General features: G+C 39.1%; 1 protein-coding gene and 1 non-coding gene across 2 annotated transcripts in view; one reads left to right on the top strand and one right to left on the bottom strand.

Annotated features, from left to right (window-relative positions):
* The window catches only part of Bet5 (blocked early in transport 5), a 550,922-nt gene that overhangs the window by 124,994 nt on the left and 408,357 nt on the right, over positions 1–17,571 (bottom strand). The gene's annotated exons all lie outside the window — the stretch shown is intronic.
* TRNAE-UUC (transfer RNA glutamic acid (anticodon UUC)) lies at positions 11,148–11,219 on the top strand. The gene has a single exon. It is a non-coding gene; the product is annotated as a tRNA-Glu (tRNA).

The following is a 17,571-nucleotide window of genomic DNA, read 5'->3' as shown; positions in this document are numbered from 1 at the left end:
CCATCATATACAAGGCTTACAGAAGGAAAACTTTCAATTGGCGACTCTCAATGGACGAACAGTAAACCGTACTGATTTAGAATAGGAAGAAAATGCAGCGCACAAAGACCTCAGAAGATTATTGGATTCATACATGTTTTATCCTTTCACTATCACTTGTTGCTATTATGCTGTGATTTGCTGCTTGCCTAGGATTGTGATATGTATTTGTTGATATGACCACCTATTGCTGCTATTCTCACGGATCTAGGATTTACGATACGGGTTTGGTTTCACATGTGTTTATAGCTTTGTAGAAACCCTCCTGAGAGATACATTTTACAGTATAAGAGATTGCTGTAATATAACTATTGGTAAGTATCTTCATAGGCATCCACTTAAATATTCTATGCACTTAATAAGCACCTATTTAGGCCTATTTTAAAGCATATTCTAAGTAAATTTACATATATTTAGTGAAGGAAACTGTTTACGTATAGGAGTCTGTTTCTAAGCGATTTTTAATACATTAACCTAAACGCGGGGTGCTGTAAGTGTAACGGAAAGATTTCCATTGTTGCCTTTGTATGAACAAAAGGCAATGACATCACACAGTTATTATGATTATTATTAGTAGTATAATATAATAGCATTGTGCCAGAGCGTATGCGTTTTAAATAATAAATAGTGCAGGTTTAAGGTAATAACAGACAAAGGATTTAGTTGATAGCTTAGTTTAATATGTTTATTATGCACCCCATACCCGGTAGTCAAAGGATTACAGCGGTACATAATGGATCCAGGGACTGGACCGCCAAGTTTTGATAGCTGAACAAGGTGCAAATTCAATGAACTCCAGGTAGATCTGGTCACAATCATGACCAAGTTATAAGATAATGAACTCCAGGTAGATAACTAACGCAGGCTTTCTCTGATTACTACTGAATATTTTTCGTTGATAACTAGAATATTTTCGTTGATAACCAGTGACGAAGTCTTAGACCGGCATCACTCCGCAATCTCTTGTATAAACTGGAGGTGGCGCATGTATTATCCACTTCTCAAAAAGAGGTTCCATCACTCACGCAATAAAAAATGATCTGCGTCGTATTACAGCGCAGAGAAGTAGGTGGGGGAAGCGAGGGAGTGGTCTTGTAAAATTCAAGATCCAAAACGTAATGTCATCTACCCAATCTATAGTTTTACGGTGGGGGAGAATAGCTAGAGATGGGTTGACATGAGTTCAATAGAATTAGAGAGGAATATGAAGCTGACATTTTATGAGGCAATCTGGCTATGGCTGTGACATTGAAAGATGAATACCGACAGAATGCATGTAAAAATGACAAAGTGCAGTTTTAATGAAAGACAGGGTTTCTATGACTTGAAAACGCCTGTTGAAACATTGTCTTAAATAATCTTAAATCTTAACTTTGTGGCTTTTTACATGGCTATGAATATCTTAAACTCACCAATACTCACCTATAAGAGCACTGAAAACTTATAATTATAGTGTCTGGGTGGGAGGTCTACCTGGAGGGCATTCCGGGGATCAACGTCCCCGCGGCCCGGTCCACGACCAGGCCTCCCGGTGGATCAGGGCCTGATCAACGAGGCTGTTACTGCTGGCCGCACGTAATCCAACGTACGAACCACAGCCCGGCTGATCCGGCACCGTCTTTAGGTATCTGTCCAGCTCCCTCTTGAAGACAACCAGGGGTCTTCCCGTAATGCCCCTTATTGCTGGTGGGAGGCTGTTGAACAGTCTTGGGCCCCGGACACTTATTGTGTTTTCTCTTAGTGTACCAGTGACGCCCCTACTTTTCACTGGGGGTATGTTGCATCGCTTGCCAAGTCTTTTGCTTTCGAATGGAGTGATTTCTGTGTGCATATTAGGGACCAGTCCCTCCAGAATCTTCCAGGTGTAGATTATGATATATCTCTCTCGCCTGCGCTCTAGTGAGTACTAGTCAAGTGCTTCCAGGAGCTCCCAGTAGTTAAGGTGTTTGGTGGAACTTATACGTGCAGTAAAGGTTCTCTGTACATTCTCTAGCTCTGCAATTTCACCTGCCTTGAATGGGGATGTTAATGTACAGCAGTATTCCAGCCTAGAAAGAATAAGTGATTTAAAAAGGATCATCATTGGCTTAGCATCTCTTGTCTTGAATGTTCTCATTATCCATCTTATCAGTTTCCTAGCAGATGTGATAGTGGCATTGTTGTGATCCTTGAAGGTGAAATCCTCTGACATTACCACACCCAGGTCTCTCACATTACTTTTCCTCTCTATTGTGTGATTGGAGTTTGTAGTATACTCAGTTCTAGTTATTATTTCCTCCAGTTTTCCATAACGGAGTAGTTGGAATTTGTCTTCATTGAACATCATATTGTTCTCTGTTGCCCATTGGAAAACTTGGTTTATATCTTCTTGGAGCTTTGCCGTGTCCTCAACGGATGACACTCTCATGCAGATCCTAGTATCGTCTGCAAAAGATGATACAGCGCTGTGGTTTACATCTCTGTCTATGTCTGATATGAGAATAAGGAACAGGATAGGTGCGAGTACTGTGCCTTGTGGGACAGAGCTCTTCACTATGGCAGCATCTGATTTAACTCTGTTTACCACTACTCTTTGTGTGCGATTGGTTAGAAAGTTGAAGATCCATCTGCCTACTTTGCCGGTTATCCCTTTGGCACGCATTTTGTGTGCTATTACACCATATTACATCATGGTCGCACTTGTCAAAGGCTTTTGCAAAGTCTGTGTATACTACATCAGCATTTTGTTTGTTTTCCAGTGCATCTAGGACCATGTCATAGTGGTCAAGTAGTTGCGAAAGGCAGGAGCGACCTGCTCTGAAACCATGTTGACCTGGGTTGTGCAATTTTTGGGAGTCTAGGTGGTTTGCTATCCTGGTCAGGTGAGCATAATATACAGAACAATTTTTGTCCATCTTTATATATATATATATATATATATATATATATATATATATATATATATATATATATATATATATATATATATATATATATATATGCAATAAGATCACAGTAAACAGGTGATTTCAAAATATGCAAAACAACCACTCTGAAAGAATAGAGAAATTCCAAGCGCTTTCGTGACTACTCACATTATCAAGGAACTATATATATATATATATGTGTGTGTGTGTGTGTGTGTGTGTACTCACCTAGTTACTCACCTAGTTGAGGTTGCAGGGGTCGAGTCCAAGCTCCTGGCCCCGCCTCTTCACTGGTCACCACTAGGTCACTCTCCCTGAACCATGAGCTTTATCGTACCTCTGCTTAAAGCTATGTATGGATCCTGCCTCCACTACATCGCTTCCCAAACTGTTCCACTTCCTGACTACTCTGTGGCTGAAGAAATACTTCCTAACATCCCTTTGATTCATCTGTGTCTTCAGCTTCCAACTGTGTCCCCGTGTTGTTGTGTCCAGTCTTTGGAACATCCTGTCTTTGTCCACCTTGTCAATTCCTCTCAGTATTTTGTAAGTCGTTATCATGTCCCCCCTATCTCTCCTGTCCTCCAGTGTCGTCAGGTTGATTTCCCTTAACCTCTCCTCATAGGACATACCTCTTAACTCTGGGACTAGTCTTGTTGCAAACCTTTGCACTTTCTCTAGTTTCTTTACATGCTTGGCTAGGTGTGGGTTCCAAACTGGTGCCGCATACTCTAATATGGGCCTAACGTACACGGTGTACAGGGTCCTGAACGACTCCTTATTAAGATGTCGAAATGCTGTTCTGAGGTTTGCCAGGCGCCCATATGCTGCGGCAGTTATTTGGTTGATGTGCGCTTCAGGAGATGTGCCTGGTGTTATACTCACCCCAAGATCTTTTTCCTTGAGTGATGTTTGTAGTCTCTGGCCCCCTAGACTGTACTCCGTCTGCGCTCTTCTTTGGCCTTCCCCAATCCTCATGACTTTGCACTTGGTGGGATTGAACTCCAGGAGCCAATTGCTGGACCTGGTCTGCAGCCTGTCCAGATCCCTTTGTAGTTCTGCCTGGTCTTCGAATGAATTCTTCTCATCAACTTCACATCATCTGCAAACAGGGACACCTCGGAGTTTTTTCCTTCCGTCATGTGTGTGTATGTGTGTGTGTGTGTGTACTCACCTAGTTGAGGTTGCGGGGGTCGAGGCCGAGCTCCTGTGTGTGTGTGTGTGTGTATGTGTGTGTGTATGTGTGTGCATGTGTGTGTGTGTGTATGTGTGTGTATGTGTATGTGCATGTGTGTGTGTGTGTGTTAGTTCTCAATAACGTGGTCAGAAATTTGCAATTTGGCCAGCTGGAGGAGATTCATATTCTTTGATATACTGGGGTGATGAAGGTGGGGTGTTAGGGGTGTAGCGAGTCAGGTTTCCTCTGGACGGTATATGTGTGTGTGTGTGTGTATGTGTGTGTGTGTATGTGTGTGTGTGTGTGTGTGTGTGTGTGTGTGTGTGTGTGTGTGTGTTTAACCAATTCCTTCAGAATCTTCCAGGCGTATATTATGATGTATCGTTATCGCTTATGATCTCATCATTACAGTTTGAAATACTTAAAGTCTCAATAGTAATTTAGGTGCTTGACTGAAATTATATGAAAAGTCAAGATTCTCTGTACATATTCCAGTTCTGCAATTTCGTCTGTCTTGAAACGCGGCTGTTAGTATACAGTAATATTCCAGACAAGAGAGTATAATCAATGGTTTGGCATATCTTGTTTTGAAAGTTCTAGTTATTCAACCTATAATTTTGCTTGCTATTTTGATATAAAAAATACTGTGCTCCTTGGCTGTGAGATCCTCTGATTTTATCGCCCTCAAGTCTCTTACATTAAACTTTTTATAATTTTATCATTAACACTTATATTGTACATATTTTATGTTCCCTCTCCTTGATTCTCTTCTCTATTTTCTTCTTTGGTTACCCATAATACTCTCATTCCAGCTTTCTTAAAGTTATAATTTTCCAGTTTCCTCTCCCTGTTGATATTTAACATTTAAAACCTATAAAAGTAATGTTACTTTTATGCAATATAAAAGAAACAAACTCCTAACTAAAACATACAGTTACTTTGGAACAATTTTTGTGTATTAGTTATACTTTATTGAAACCAGACAAGTGAGGTTTCCTTGATGCCAGTGAGGAATATTTGATCCAAGCAAGAACTTGACCTCCCATTTCCTTGGCGCTGCACGATCCTTAAGGATTTAGCGTTCCCCCGTGAATATAATAATAATGTTAATAATAATAATAATAATAATAATAATAATAATAATAATAATAATAATAATAATAATAATAATAATAAATAATAATATTAAACTGAGAATGTTAAATAAAACCAAGTTAACAAACAAGAACCTAAATATTTTACCTCGCATTAAGACTGACAAAAATCGACAAAATATGTCTCAGGACACGGGGAGAAAGGTCGATATATTTTGTTTAACTGTGATACGTGATGGAAACAGTACTTGACGCTGACAAAAATCACGATAAACAATAACAATAAACAAGATACAGATGAAGAGGAAAGTGAAGTAGTGATAAGTCTTGGCACTGTGCACCATGACCAGTAACCAGGGCAAGCTGCCAACACCATACTGACATGTATGCTGTCTTACATCCGTTAAATACTGCCATCTTACCTGGCTTTTTCTCCTTGATTCCTTTTAGTTATCTTACGATATTATGTCCCTTGATAAAGAGTATTTCAGTGTCTCAAATACAGCTGGAGGAGGCTTCGGGTCACCATTAGTCCTCGTGTAAGAAATATATATATATATATTAGTAATTAGTGACACTAATAAACGGTATTATATAAGTATTTTTCCGTCATACCTGTGGAAAATATAGTATATTTTCCGAAAATAGTGTATTGGTATGTAAATTAATAAAATATACTGTATTTAATAAAAATTATGTTATAAAAAATGGGAAGCTTGAGTCTGCGCAGACGAGACTCGCCATGTTTGAACTGGTCAACACAAACGTTAGAGAATAATGGGAAGAATTTTCGTGCTCTAGTGGTAAAATTGTGCTGACACCTGTCAAATAGGAGGCGAAATTGTTGGATGTGCATTCCTGCATAACTTGAGATATCAGACGACTGGACAAGACAGCTCCAGGAACCTCAGATAAGTTTGTTTATGTGTGTAACTTTTGCCAGTGTTATTTTCATGGATAGACAGTGAGGTTTTCTGAGTATATTTTTTTTTTATTCGCTGGTATTCTCCCGGCCCGGGTCTTTTCCAATAGTGGTGACCCGGCCTTGGCTCCCTATCTGGGGAGTGTCTCGAGACTTAAGTCTCCCATGGGAGGAGGTACAAGTACCTCCTCATCTTTGGGACCAAGTGTCCCCAGGCCTAGCCACATTTCCCGCCCTCACGGGGCTCGTAGGGAGAAGCTAGGCCTCTGGTCTGCCAGCTGCCCCGCCCCAAAGGGGCTCGTGGGGTGGCAGTCTTATGAGCTGCAGATGGTAGCAAGCTCAGGCCGTTATTCTCTGAGTATGATACACCTTGATCTCCAGTCAAATTGGTGAGTGATATTAAGATATATTCTCCTTCTGTTATGTAAATATGTATATATATAATCACTTATTAATTTTAATATACAGTCCACAAATTGATATATTTACCAGAATTCCTGGTGTATGTACATTTCATTTGTAATTAATAGGTCTAGAGCAACTTGTGGATATGACAGTGGTAGGTATCGAAGGGGGACATTTTTTGCGACCTAGGTGTCCCAAATTCCTACTTGTCGATGTAAATCTGATAAATAATAATTATCTTTTTTATCATTTACTGTTATGTACATAATGAGTTACATTCAGATAAATGCAATTTTCCACAATACCATACACACAAAAAATGTAGTCGAAAAGCCTACCTAAAAAAAACTTGGAACAAGAATTTAAATTATTTTTTATAATTACAATATTTTTAATGCTACTTTTACATATCTTGCTAAAACCGCTGTAGTAACGACATAAATATTATTTTCAACTTCTATAACTTTAAACTTTTGTGTAAATTTGTTTTAACCCCTTACTGGAACATTAATCAATATAAATAGTGTCCACAAAGTAAAATGACATATTATACAACTCACTAAATACTACCGCAAAATTCTAAAATCGGGATAGTGTGTCAAGCGCAGATGATATAAAACGTTGAAAAAGCCGGTATCAGAGAGAGAGAGAGAGAGAGAGAGAGAGAGAGAGAGAGAGAGAGAGAGACATACCATTGCCTAGAACAAAATGAAACAAATTGCAATTTCACAGGTTAACCAATGTTGAGGATCTTTAACAATAATTTCCTTGAAATCTGCGTAACCACAAGGTGCCCAAAGTACCCTTGTGATTCGTGGTATCCATACACAGTTTTTTGTCATATCCTCCCTGAATCCTCTTTGTTTACGTTATTACTTGTAAAGTAAAAGGACACAAGTGCAACTAATGTGACATTTATTGTGGCAACGCTTCGCTCTCCAGGAGCTTTATCAAGCCATTACAAACAATACATGGACACAGAGGGTATATAAAGGCTCAGAGTGAGGTGAATACTTGTGAGGTACCATTTCGATGTTCACTAGTGGTAGTAGTAGTAGTAGTAGTAGTAGTAGTGGTAGTGACAAAAGTAATAATGTTACCCAAAAGTAAAAATGTTACCTTTTACTCATGTACGAATTAATTGCTCTACCATATTGTATTACTTTTGTCACTACCACTACTACTACTACTACTACCACTAGTGAACATCGAAATGGTACCTCACTAGTATTCACCTCACTCTGAGCCTTTATATACCCTCTGTGTCCATGTATTGTTTGTAATGGCTTGATAAAGCTCCTGGAGAGCGAAACGTTGCCACAATAAATGTCACATTAGTTGCACTTGTGTCCTTTTACTTTACATATTGTCGGTAATTCTACCAACTTTATTACGTTATTACTTGAAATATCTCTCTGAATATTTGTTACAATTATCATATTTAGTATTACTTGTCTCTTCTCTGTTAACCTTTGAAATCGTCATGTTTTGTAAGATTCATCTAGTATTTATATTTAATCAATATTTTTTTCTTTATCTTCAGTATATCCTGCAGATTTATAATTTTGTTCCTTTCGTTTTCTATATATTTTTTCCTTGCGTAGCCACTGTACACATAAATAACTAGCAGTTCCTCTTCTATAATCTCATAGGATTATCTTCCTCGTCTCTGGTTATCACATCTTTGCCGACTTGCTATTCTCAAGATTCTCTCGTCTTCCGCGATGCTGACATGCCTTTCTTCTCTCTCTCTCTCTCTCACACCTCTCTCTCTCTCTCTCTCTCTCTCTCTCTCTCTCTCTCTCTCTCTCTCTCTCTCCCTCTCTCTCTCTCTCTCTCGTGCTCTCACAGTGTTCCCTCGAAGATAAGCGCGGTATTCTACACTAGAACTCAAGGTTCAAACTTATGTGGGTAAAATTGTTTGCAGGAAAACAGCAGCGCAGCTGTTGAGCAGTAGCAATTACTGAACGATAACGCAGCTATTGAATAACAGTAGTTATTAGGCAGTTGCATCACAACTATTGAATTTTAGCGTTTATTGAACGACAGTATAGCTATTGAACAACAGCAGTTATTGAACGACAGTATAGCTATTGAACAACAGCAGTTATTGAACGACAGTATAGCTACTGAACAGCAGTAATTATTGAATATCGACAGTTATTAGACAGAAGCAGCACAGCTACTAAACATCAGTTACGGAACGGCAGCATAGGGCCAGGTCACTAACAATGGCTCGAGCTGAAACAGCAGGGTCACAGTTTGTGGCCATTGGTATGGACATGTCACAGACTTGACGGTTGTAAAGTAATTCTATAATAAGTCTCATGGCTGAATGATACAGCACTGGGCCTGCTACTCGTATAAACCACTGTTTGAATTCATTACTTGGGTTTAACAAGGTGCTGGAAACAATCTCTTAGAGATTCTGGTCCATGTTGGCATGATAGTATCACGCAGTTGCTGTATATTTGTCGGCTGCATATTCATGCTCCGAATCTCCCGTTCCACCACATTCCAAAGGTTTAAGTCAAATTTTGACCCTACCATTCGCATGTCACAGCAGAAATCGCGATTCGTCAGATAAGGCGACGTTTTTCCAATCTTCTACTGTCCATTTTTGGCGAGCCTGAAAGTATGATCCCGGCACTAGTGGAAACGTTGGGTAGGTGTCCTTACACTCTTTGCCCCAGTTCACATTAGTAGTTAAAAGGTAAAAGAACATAAGAACATAAGAAAGGAGGAACACTGCAGGAGGCCTGTTGGCCCATACTAGGCAGGTCCTTTACAATTCATCCCACTAACAAAACATTTGCCCAACCCAATTTTCAATGCCACCCAAGAAATAAGCTCTGATGTGAAAGTCCCACTCAAATCCAACCCCTCCCACTCATGTACTTATCCAACCTAAATTTGAAACTACCCAAAGTCCCAGCCTCAATAACCCAACTAGGTAGACTGTTCCACTCATCAACTACCCTATTTCCAAACCAATACTTTCCTATGTCCTTTCTAAATCTAAACTTATCTAATTTAAATCCATTACTGCGGGTTCTCTCTTGGAGAGACATCCTCAAGACCTTATTAATATCCCCTTTATTAATACCTATCTTCCACTTATGCACTTCGATCAGGTCTCCCCTCATTCTTCGTCTAACAAGTGAATGTAACTTAAGAGTCTTCAATCTTTCTTCATAAGGAAGATTTCTAATGCTATGTATTAATTTAGTCATCCTACGCTGAATGTTTTCTAACGAATTTATGTCCATTCTGTAATATGGAGACCAGAACTGAGCTGCATAATCTAGGTGAGGCCTTACTAATGATGTATAAAGCTGCAGTTTGACCTCTGGACTTCTGTTGCTTACACTTCTTGATATAAATTCCAGTAATCTGTTTGCCTTATTACGTACGCTTAGGCATTGCTGTCTTGGTTTAAGGTTGCTGCTCACCATAACCCCCAAGTCCTTTTCGCAATCTGTATGGCTAAGTTCTACATCATTTAACTTACAAGTACTAGGGTCATGGGCACTCCCAAGCTTCAGAACCTTGCATTTATCTACATTGAACTGCATCTGCCACTTTTCTGACCAAGAATAGAGTTTGTTTAAATCCTCCTGAAGTTCCATAACATCTACGTTAGAATCAATTATCCTACCTATCTTTGTGTCATCGGCGAATTTGCTCATATCACTAGTAATTCCCTCATCAAGATCATTGATATATATTATAAACAACAACGGGCCCAAGACTGATCCCTGTGGAACGCCACTTGTTACAGATCCCCACTCGGATTTAACCCCATTTATGGACACTCTGCTTCCTGTCAGTGAGCCATGACTCGATCCACGAGAGCACTTTTCCCCCAATGCCATGAGCTGGCACTTTCTTTAACAGTCTATGGTGCGGAACTCTATCAAAAGCCTTACTAAAATCTAAGTAAATAATATCAAATTCTTTATCGTGGTCAACAGCCTCAAAAGCTTTACTGAAGAAAGTTAATAAATTAGTTAGACAAGACCGGCCTCTTGTGAATCCATGCTGAGTATCATTAATCAAGCTATGCTTATCGAGATGGCTTCTTATAATCTCAGCTATAATTGACTCTAGTAATTTGCCTACAATTGAGGTTAGGCTTATTGGGCGGTAATTTGACGGTAACGACTTGTCCCCTGTTTTAAAAATAGGAATTACATTAGCCATCTTCCACATATCAGACACTACACCTGTTTGAAGAGATAAATTAAAAGTATTAGTTAAAGGTTCACAGAGTTCCATTTTGCATTCCTTAAGAACCCTTGAAAAAACCTCATCAGGACCCGGCGACTTATTTTGCTTCAGTCGGTCTATCTGCTTCACAAGACTTACTGAGACATCCTGGGTTACTAACCGGGTTAATTATAATCCGAATAAATTCAACTATATGCTTTATTTCTGTTGAGGTCTTTAATAAGCACAAGTAGCTACTTTCACAGTACCATGGTAATAATCAGCTTACTGACGCCTGTCTCCATTAAAAAAAATTAATTCACATTTCTTATGAAATTTCAACGACTTAGTTCTTCCATCTTTTTACGATATTATTTTTAACGTTTTATGTCAGCTCCCATGTGGTCTAGTGGCTAGGATACCTGGCTTTCACCCAGGAGGTCCGGGTTCGATTCCCGGCATGGGAATTAGTTTTGTGCAAATTATCGCTAAAACTAGAGATAATACATTAGAAATTTGTGCTTCTCTGCATATATTAAGAATTCACTTTACTTCCTAAAACTGTTAGTGATTAAAATTAAGTTATTTTTACCTAATTTTGCCACAGGTCATATGTGTTGACAACTCAGGCATGTTTATATACAATAAAATACACACTAATTAAATTTAATATTATGTATAAAATGTACACTGAAAACTGACTTGCCTCAATTTGAACATGTTATAGCTGGGACTTATGTTTACTATGTGCTTCAAAAAATTAGTTGAAGAGATCTTCGGTCAATATTTCTGAAATGCGTAGGGAGACACTGGTCAGAGAAATAGCAAGCATCGAACTCAAGCTAAAGGAATCTTATAGGAGTCAGGAATCGCGGGAAGAACTAAAAGCCATAAATGAAATCGAAAGAAACCCAAAGTATTTCTTCTCCTATGCCAAATCAAAGTCGAGAACAACATCCAGTATTGGGCCCCTACTTAAACAAGATGGGTCCTACACAGATGACAGCAAGGAAATGAGTGAGCTACTCAAGTCCCAGTATGATTCAGTTTTTAGCAAACCGCTAACCAGACTGAGAGTCGATGATCAAAATGAATTTTTTATGAGAGAGCCACAAAATTTGGTTAACACGAGCCTATCCGATGTTATCCTGACGCCAAATGACTTCAAACAGTCGATAAATGACATGCCCATGCACTCTGCCCCAGGGCCAGACTCATGGAACTCCGTGTTCATCAAGAACTGCAAGAAGCCCCTATCACGAGCCTTTTCCATCCTATGGAGAGGGAGCATGGACACGGGGGTCGTCCCACAGTTAATAAAAACAACAGACATAGCCCCACTCCACAAAGGGGGCAGTAAAGCAACAGCAAAGAACTACAGACCGATAGCACTAACATCCCATATCATAAAAATCTTTGAAAGGGTCCTAAGAAGCAAGATCACCACCCATCTAGAAACCCATCAGTTACACAACCCAGGGCAACATGGGTTTAGAACAGGTCGCTCCTGTCTGTCTCAACTATTGGATCACTACGACAAGGTCCTAAATGCACTAGAAGATAAAAAGAATGCAGATGTAATATATACAGACTTTGCAAAAGCCTTCGACAAGTGTGACCATGGCATAATAGCGCACAAAATGCGTGCTAAAGGAATAACAGGAAAAGTCGGTCGATGGATCTATAATTTCCTCACTAACAGAACACAGAGAGTAGTCGTCAACAGAGTAAAGTCTGAGGCAGCTACGGTGAAAAGCTCTGTTCCACAAGGCACAGTACTCGCTCCCATCTTGTTCCTCATCCTCATATCCGACATAGACAAGGATGTCAGCCACAGCACCGTGTCTTCCTTTGCAGATGACACCCGAATCTGCATGACAGTGTCTTCCATTGCAGACACTGCAAGGCTCCAGGCGGACATCAACCAAATCTTTCAGTGGGCTGCAGAAAACAATATGAAGTTCAACGATGAGAAATTTCAATTACTCAGATATGGTAAACACGAGGAAATTAAATCTTCATCAGAGTACAAAACAAATTCTGGCCACAAAATAGAGCGAAACACCAACGTCAAAGACCTGGGAGTGATCATGTCGGAGGATCTCACCTTCAAGGACCATAACATTGTATCAATCGCATCTGCTAGAAAAATGACAGGATGGATAATGAGAACCTTCAAAACTAGGGAGGCCAAGCCCATGATGACACTCTTCAGGTCACTTGTTCTATCTAGGCTGGAATATTGCTGCACACTAACAGCACCTTTCAAGGCAGGTGAAATTGCTGACCTAGAAAATGTACAGAGAACCTTCACGGCGCGCATAACGGAGATAAAACACCTCAATTACTGGGAGCGCTTGAGGTTCCTGAACCTGTATTCCCTGGAAAGCAGGCGGGAGAGATACATGATTATATACACCTGGAAAATCCTAGAGGGACTAGTACCGAACTTGCACACGAAAATCACTCACTACGAAAGCAAAAGACTTGGCAGACGATGCAACATCCCCCCAATGAAAAGCAGGGGTGTCACTAGCACGTTAAGAGACCATACAACAAGTGTCAGGGGCCCGAGACTGTTCAACTGCCTCCCAGCATACATAAGGGGGATTACCAACAGACCCCTGGCAGTCTTCAAGCTGGCACTGGACAAGCACCTAAAGTCGGTTCCTGACCAGCCGGGCTGTGGCTCGTACGTTGGTTTGCGTGCAGCCAGCAGCAACAGCCTGGTTGATCAGGCTCTGATCCACCAGGAGGCCTGGTCACAGACCGGGCCGCGGGGGCGTTGACCCCCGGAACTCTCTCCAGGTAAACTCCAGGTATCAATCACCCCCTCCCCCCCTTTTTACCTGAATTGTTTGTATTATAAAATCTATCTTCCTTGTTAAGAAAAAAGGAGACCTTGTTTTTATATACACACACATTATATATATATATATATATATATATATATATATATATATATATATATATATATAATGTATATATATATATATATACATATATATGTATATATATATATATATATATATATATATATATGTGTGTGTGTGTGTGTGTGTGTGTGTGTGTGTGTAAAAATTGCGTTCGCGCCTGAACTTCCTTATTTTTCGTTTTTTCGTTCGATTTCTTTAATTTTATTTGTACGTAAAGAAGCACTTTTCCATTGTAATGTGACCAAGTTTCAATAATGTAACTAAAAAAAACTGAGAAAAAAATTATTTTTTTTTTTTTTTTTTTTTTATTTGCCGGTATTCTCCCGGCCAGGGTCTTTTCCAAGTAGTGGTAACCCGGCCTTGACTTATTTACTAATAATCATACTTGGGGTCGTGGGGTGTCGGTTCTGCGTTCTTTAAGTCTAGATATGGGTGGGTTAGACAAGGGTGTCATAAGAGCTTTAGATTATATCATGGTAGATTACATATATATGTCGTGGGTGATGAGGGGGAGAGGGGATAGTGAGGAGAGAAGGAAAGTTCTTGCGGTAACGTTCTATCGTACGATGTGTCGTAACAGAGATTTGTATGGGAGGAGGTGGGATCAGGCTTTCTCAGAGGGGTATAGAATGCTAACGTTAGGGATTCTCGTAAATCTGTGATTGATAATGAGTGAGTGAAGGGGTTTTCATAGGTTGGAGGGAGTCAGGGGGTAACAGCGGGCTCGCCTCCCTGGGGGGGGGGGGTCGTGAGAGTGTTGTGAATGTGGGTTTGGAAAGGTTTTCTGGTTTTCATTGAGACTTTATGGCATCCAAGTGTGGATGTAGAGCTCAAGGTCTCGTTATGTTAGTTATAACACTTTTCAGAATGTAGGTATAATATAGTAGGTTTTTTTGTATGTATAATTTTGATGTGTGTCAGTCTTGTATGACACGATTCTTGAGGAATTAGTTCTTTGCGACAGAAGTGTGTTTTAGTTTGTCTTTATGTTGTGCTGAATTTTTGCACGATGAGATATACTTAGATACTGTTTTGCTTTGTGCATACAGTGCATCTGATTAATGTGATGTTGTGAAACTTTTGTGTGTGTGTACTCACCTAATTGTGGTTGCAGGGGTCGAGACTCAGCTCCTGGCCCCGCCTCTTCACTGATCGCTACTGGATCCTCTGTGTGTGTGTGTGTGTGTGTGTGTGTGTGTGTGTGTGTGTGTGTGTGTGTGTGTGTGTGTGTGGGTGTGTATAAATATATATCCCTTTCTAATGTATTGAGCGTTTGTCATGGGTCAGACGTTATGTAATACTTTATATATGTATGATTTGATTTCTTTTTAAAGTTTATAATTCTGGTCTGTACCCTGATACCGGTTTGGTATCAATGCTAAGTTCTTGATGTTAAGTTTTATTCTGTATGGTATACAGACATATCTAGACAGTTTGTTTTTTCGTATGTTGGTATATGTAAAGCTGTATTGTTAGGGATACGTATGTAGATGTTCTAGTAAGATTATGATGTTAGGTTTTGGTTTCTTGATTAATGAGAAGGATGGGATTTAACTGATATAACTTCTTTGTATATTTTATGTTCAAGTGTATTGAGTTTTTGTCCGATGTCATGTTATATGTACAATTTATATATATGCAAGGTTTTGCATCAATGAATGTGTATATAGGTCAATTCATGACCCTGTGACAGTTTTTTTTTTTTAGCTATGTTCTTGCCGTAAATGATTATTGTATGTTTTTGCAGCAATATCTTGCGAGCATATAGGTGAAATCTGTTTGTCGTTTATTTTGATTGAGATCCATACTGTTTCTTTATTTTTATGTTAAACTGTATTGGTTTTAAATAAAATATAAAAAAAAAATAATCATACATATTGAACTGTATTTTCGTAATGGGACTTGGAGAAGCTGTTTTGGCATTATCTACGCATAAAACAATGATAAACTGTATTTCTGATGGTTAAATTTACTGTAATTTATCCTTTCTTCATTCTTAAAAAAAATAAAGTATGTATGGTTTTGACATTCAGCCAAATATCTGACTTTTGCCCTCACAAAAATCAAAAACAAATTATATCTCAAAATGCTAACCACCAGTTTGTAAAGCAATCTTTCCTTTATGTTCTCTGTGAATTTAATTGCATTCCTGCTATTATTAACGAAAATACAGACATATATATGTGAATAACCTATTTCCGAGATAATCCGCGAAACAGTCGGACCACCGATTTTTTTTTTTTTCGAGAAAATAGCATTTTTCTCAGCATTACGAGTGTATATCATAGTTACCCACGTACATTTTCTTTAATATAAGGACCCTGGAGGTGAAAGAAGAAGAATGGAAGCCCATCCCTGACTATGGGAATCTTGTATTCCCGAAGGAACGCTCTAGGAATATGCCATATATTATTTATTCTGGAATATTTACCATATTTCTTTGTTATTTATATTGTTTATTATGTCATATTAGATCAATTGTGATAGATAAATAAGCCGTAGAAGCTATAATAGCGTTATATTGAAGCATATTCCCCGGCCATCCCGAAACTAGAATTTTCCATGACGTCAGCAAGATGTTGCGAGGAGGTTTCTGATTGGCTGTAAGTCTACGTATAAGTCCCACCCACTGTATTATGATGCTATATCGTCAATTAAGTAAGTAAATTTATTCAGGTATATACAATAGTTACATAGAATTATCATACATAGCAGCATATGTGTAGAGAACCAAGGATAACCCAAAAAAGTCAGACAGAGTGACTTATTTCCATTGGGGTCCTTTTACCTTATTATTATAATATAAAGGTTATAATATTTTCTTATTATTCTATAATGAAGATAACATCTTATTATCATACTAAAAAGACTATCTACTACACGAGGGTCATTAAGACTATCTACAATACGAGGGTCATTAAGACTATCTACTACCCGAGGGTCATTACGACTATTTTAGCTAATAAATAGAAAATCATTCCCCTCCCTTTCTGTTGCTTCATTCATCAGACACTTTTTGGCAGTCTTCTTGAACTGGTTCAAGCTATGACTGGCCTTGACATTTGTGGGTAGTCTGTTCCATTCCTTTATTGCTGTACAATAAAAGGTGTTTGAAGCCTGGCCACTGACTGTGGGTACTACAAAGTTGTGCTCTCTCCCCCTAGTACTATGATTGCTTTGGTTCCCAACCTTGACAAAATTGACAGCAAGATATTCTGGACACTGTTCGTGAGCAATTTTATAAACATGATTTAGCTTCAGTTGTTTTACTCTGTCTTCAACATTCAGCATATCCAACTGCTGTAATTCATCCTGGCCTACATGTTCTCTTGGTCCCAGCCCCAGGATGAATCTTACGATTTTGTTCTGGGTGATTTGCAGTCTATCTTTCAGTTTTTTTGTCAAGGTAGAGTACCAAGAAGAGCAAGCGTAATCCATATGGCATTGTATAAGGGCTAGACATAGGGTCCTGCGAGCCTCAGTAGGTAGACACCGTGCTTGTCTATACAGGAACTTCAGCCTGGCATTCGCTTTCTTTACTACACTGTTCCCTATCAATTCTCCTGACATGCATGGGTCAAAGGGGATTCCCAGATATTTAACTGATGAAACCAAAGTGATGGACTCCCCATTACACTGAACATAAAAATTATTTACCCTTCTCAGTTTATGTTTCGTTCCAAAGAGAATGGCTTCAGTTTTCCCTAGGTGTAATGATAGTTTGTTGTCTACTAACCATTTGCTGCAGGACTCCAGTTCCAGTGTTAAAACATTAGCAATATCTTGTGGGTCTTTACCTGTCACTAACAGAGCACTGTCATCTGCATACAGTAGGAGTTTGCACTTGACACTGATAGGCATATCATTGACATAACATAAGAAT

This window comes from Cherax quadricarinatus, chromosome 1, assembly GCF_038502225.1.
Source record: "Cherax quadricarinatus isolate ZL_2023a chromosome 1, ASM3850222v1, whole genome shotgun sequence".
NCBI lineage: Eukaryota > Metazoa > Arthropoda > Malacostraca > Decapoda > Parastacidae > Cherax > Cherax quadricarinatus.
This window is presented reverse-complemented; position numbering and strand designations above follow the sequence as displayed.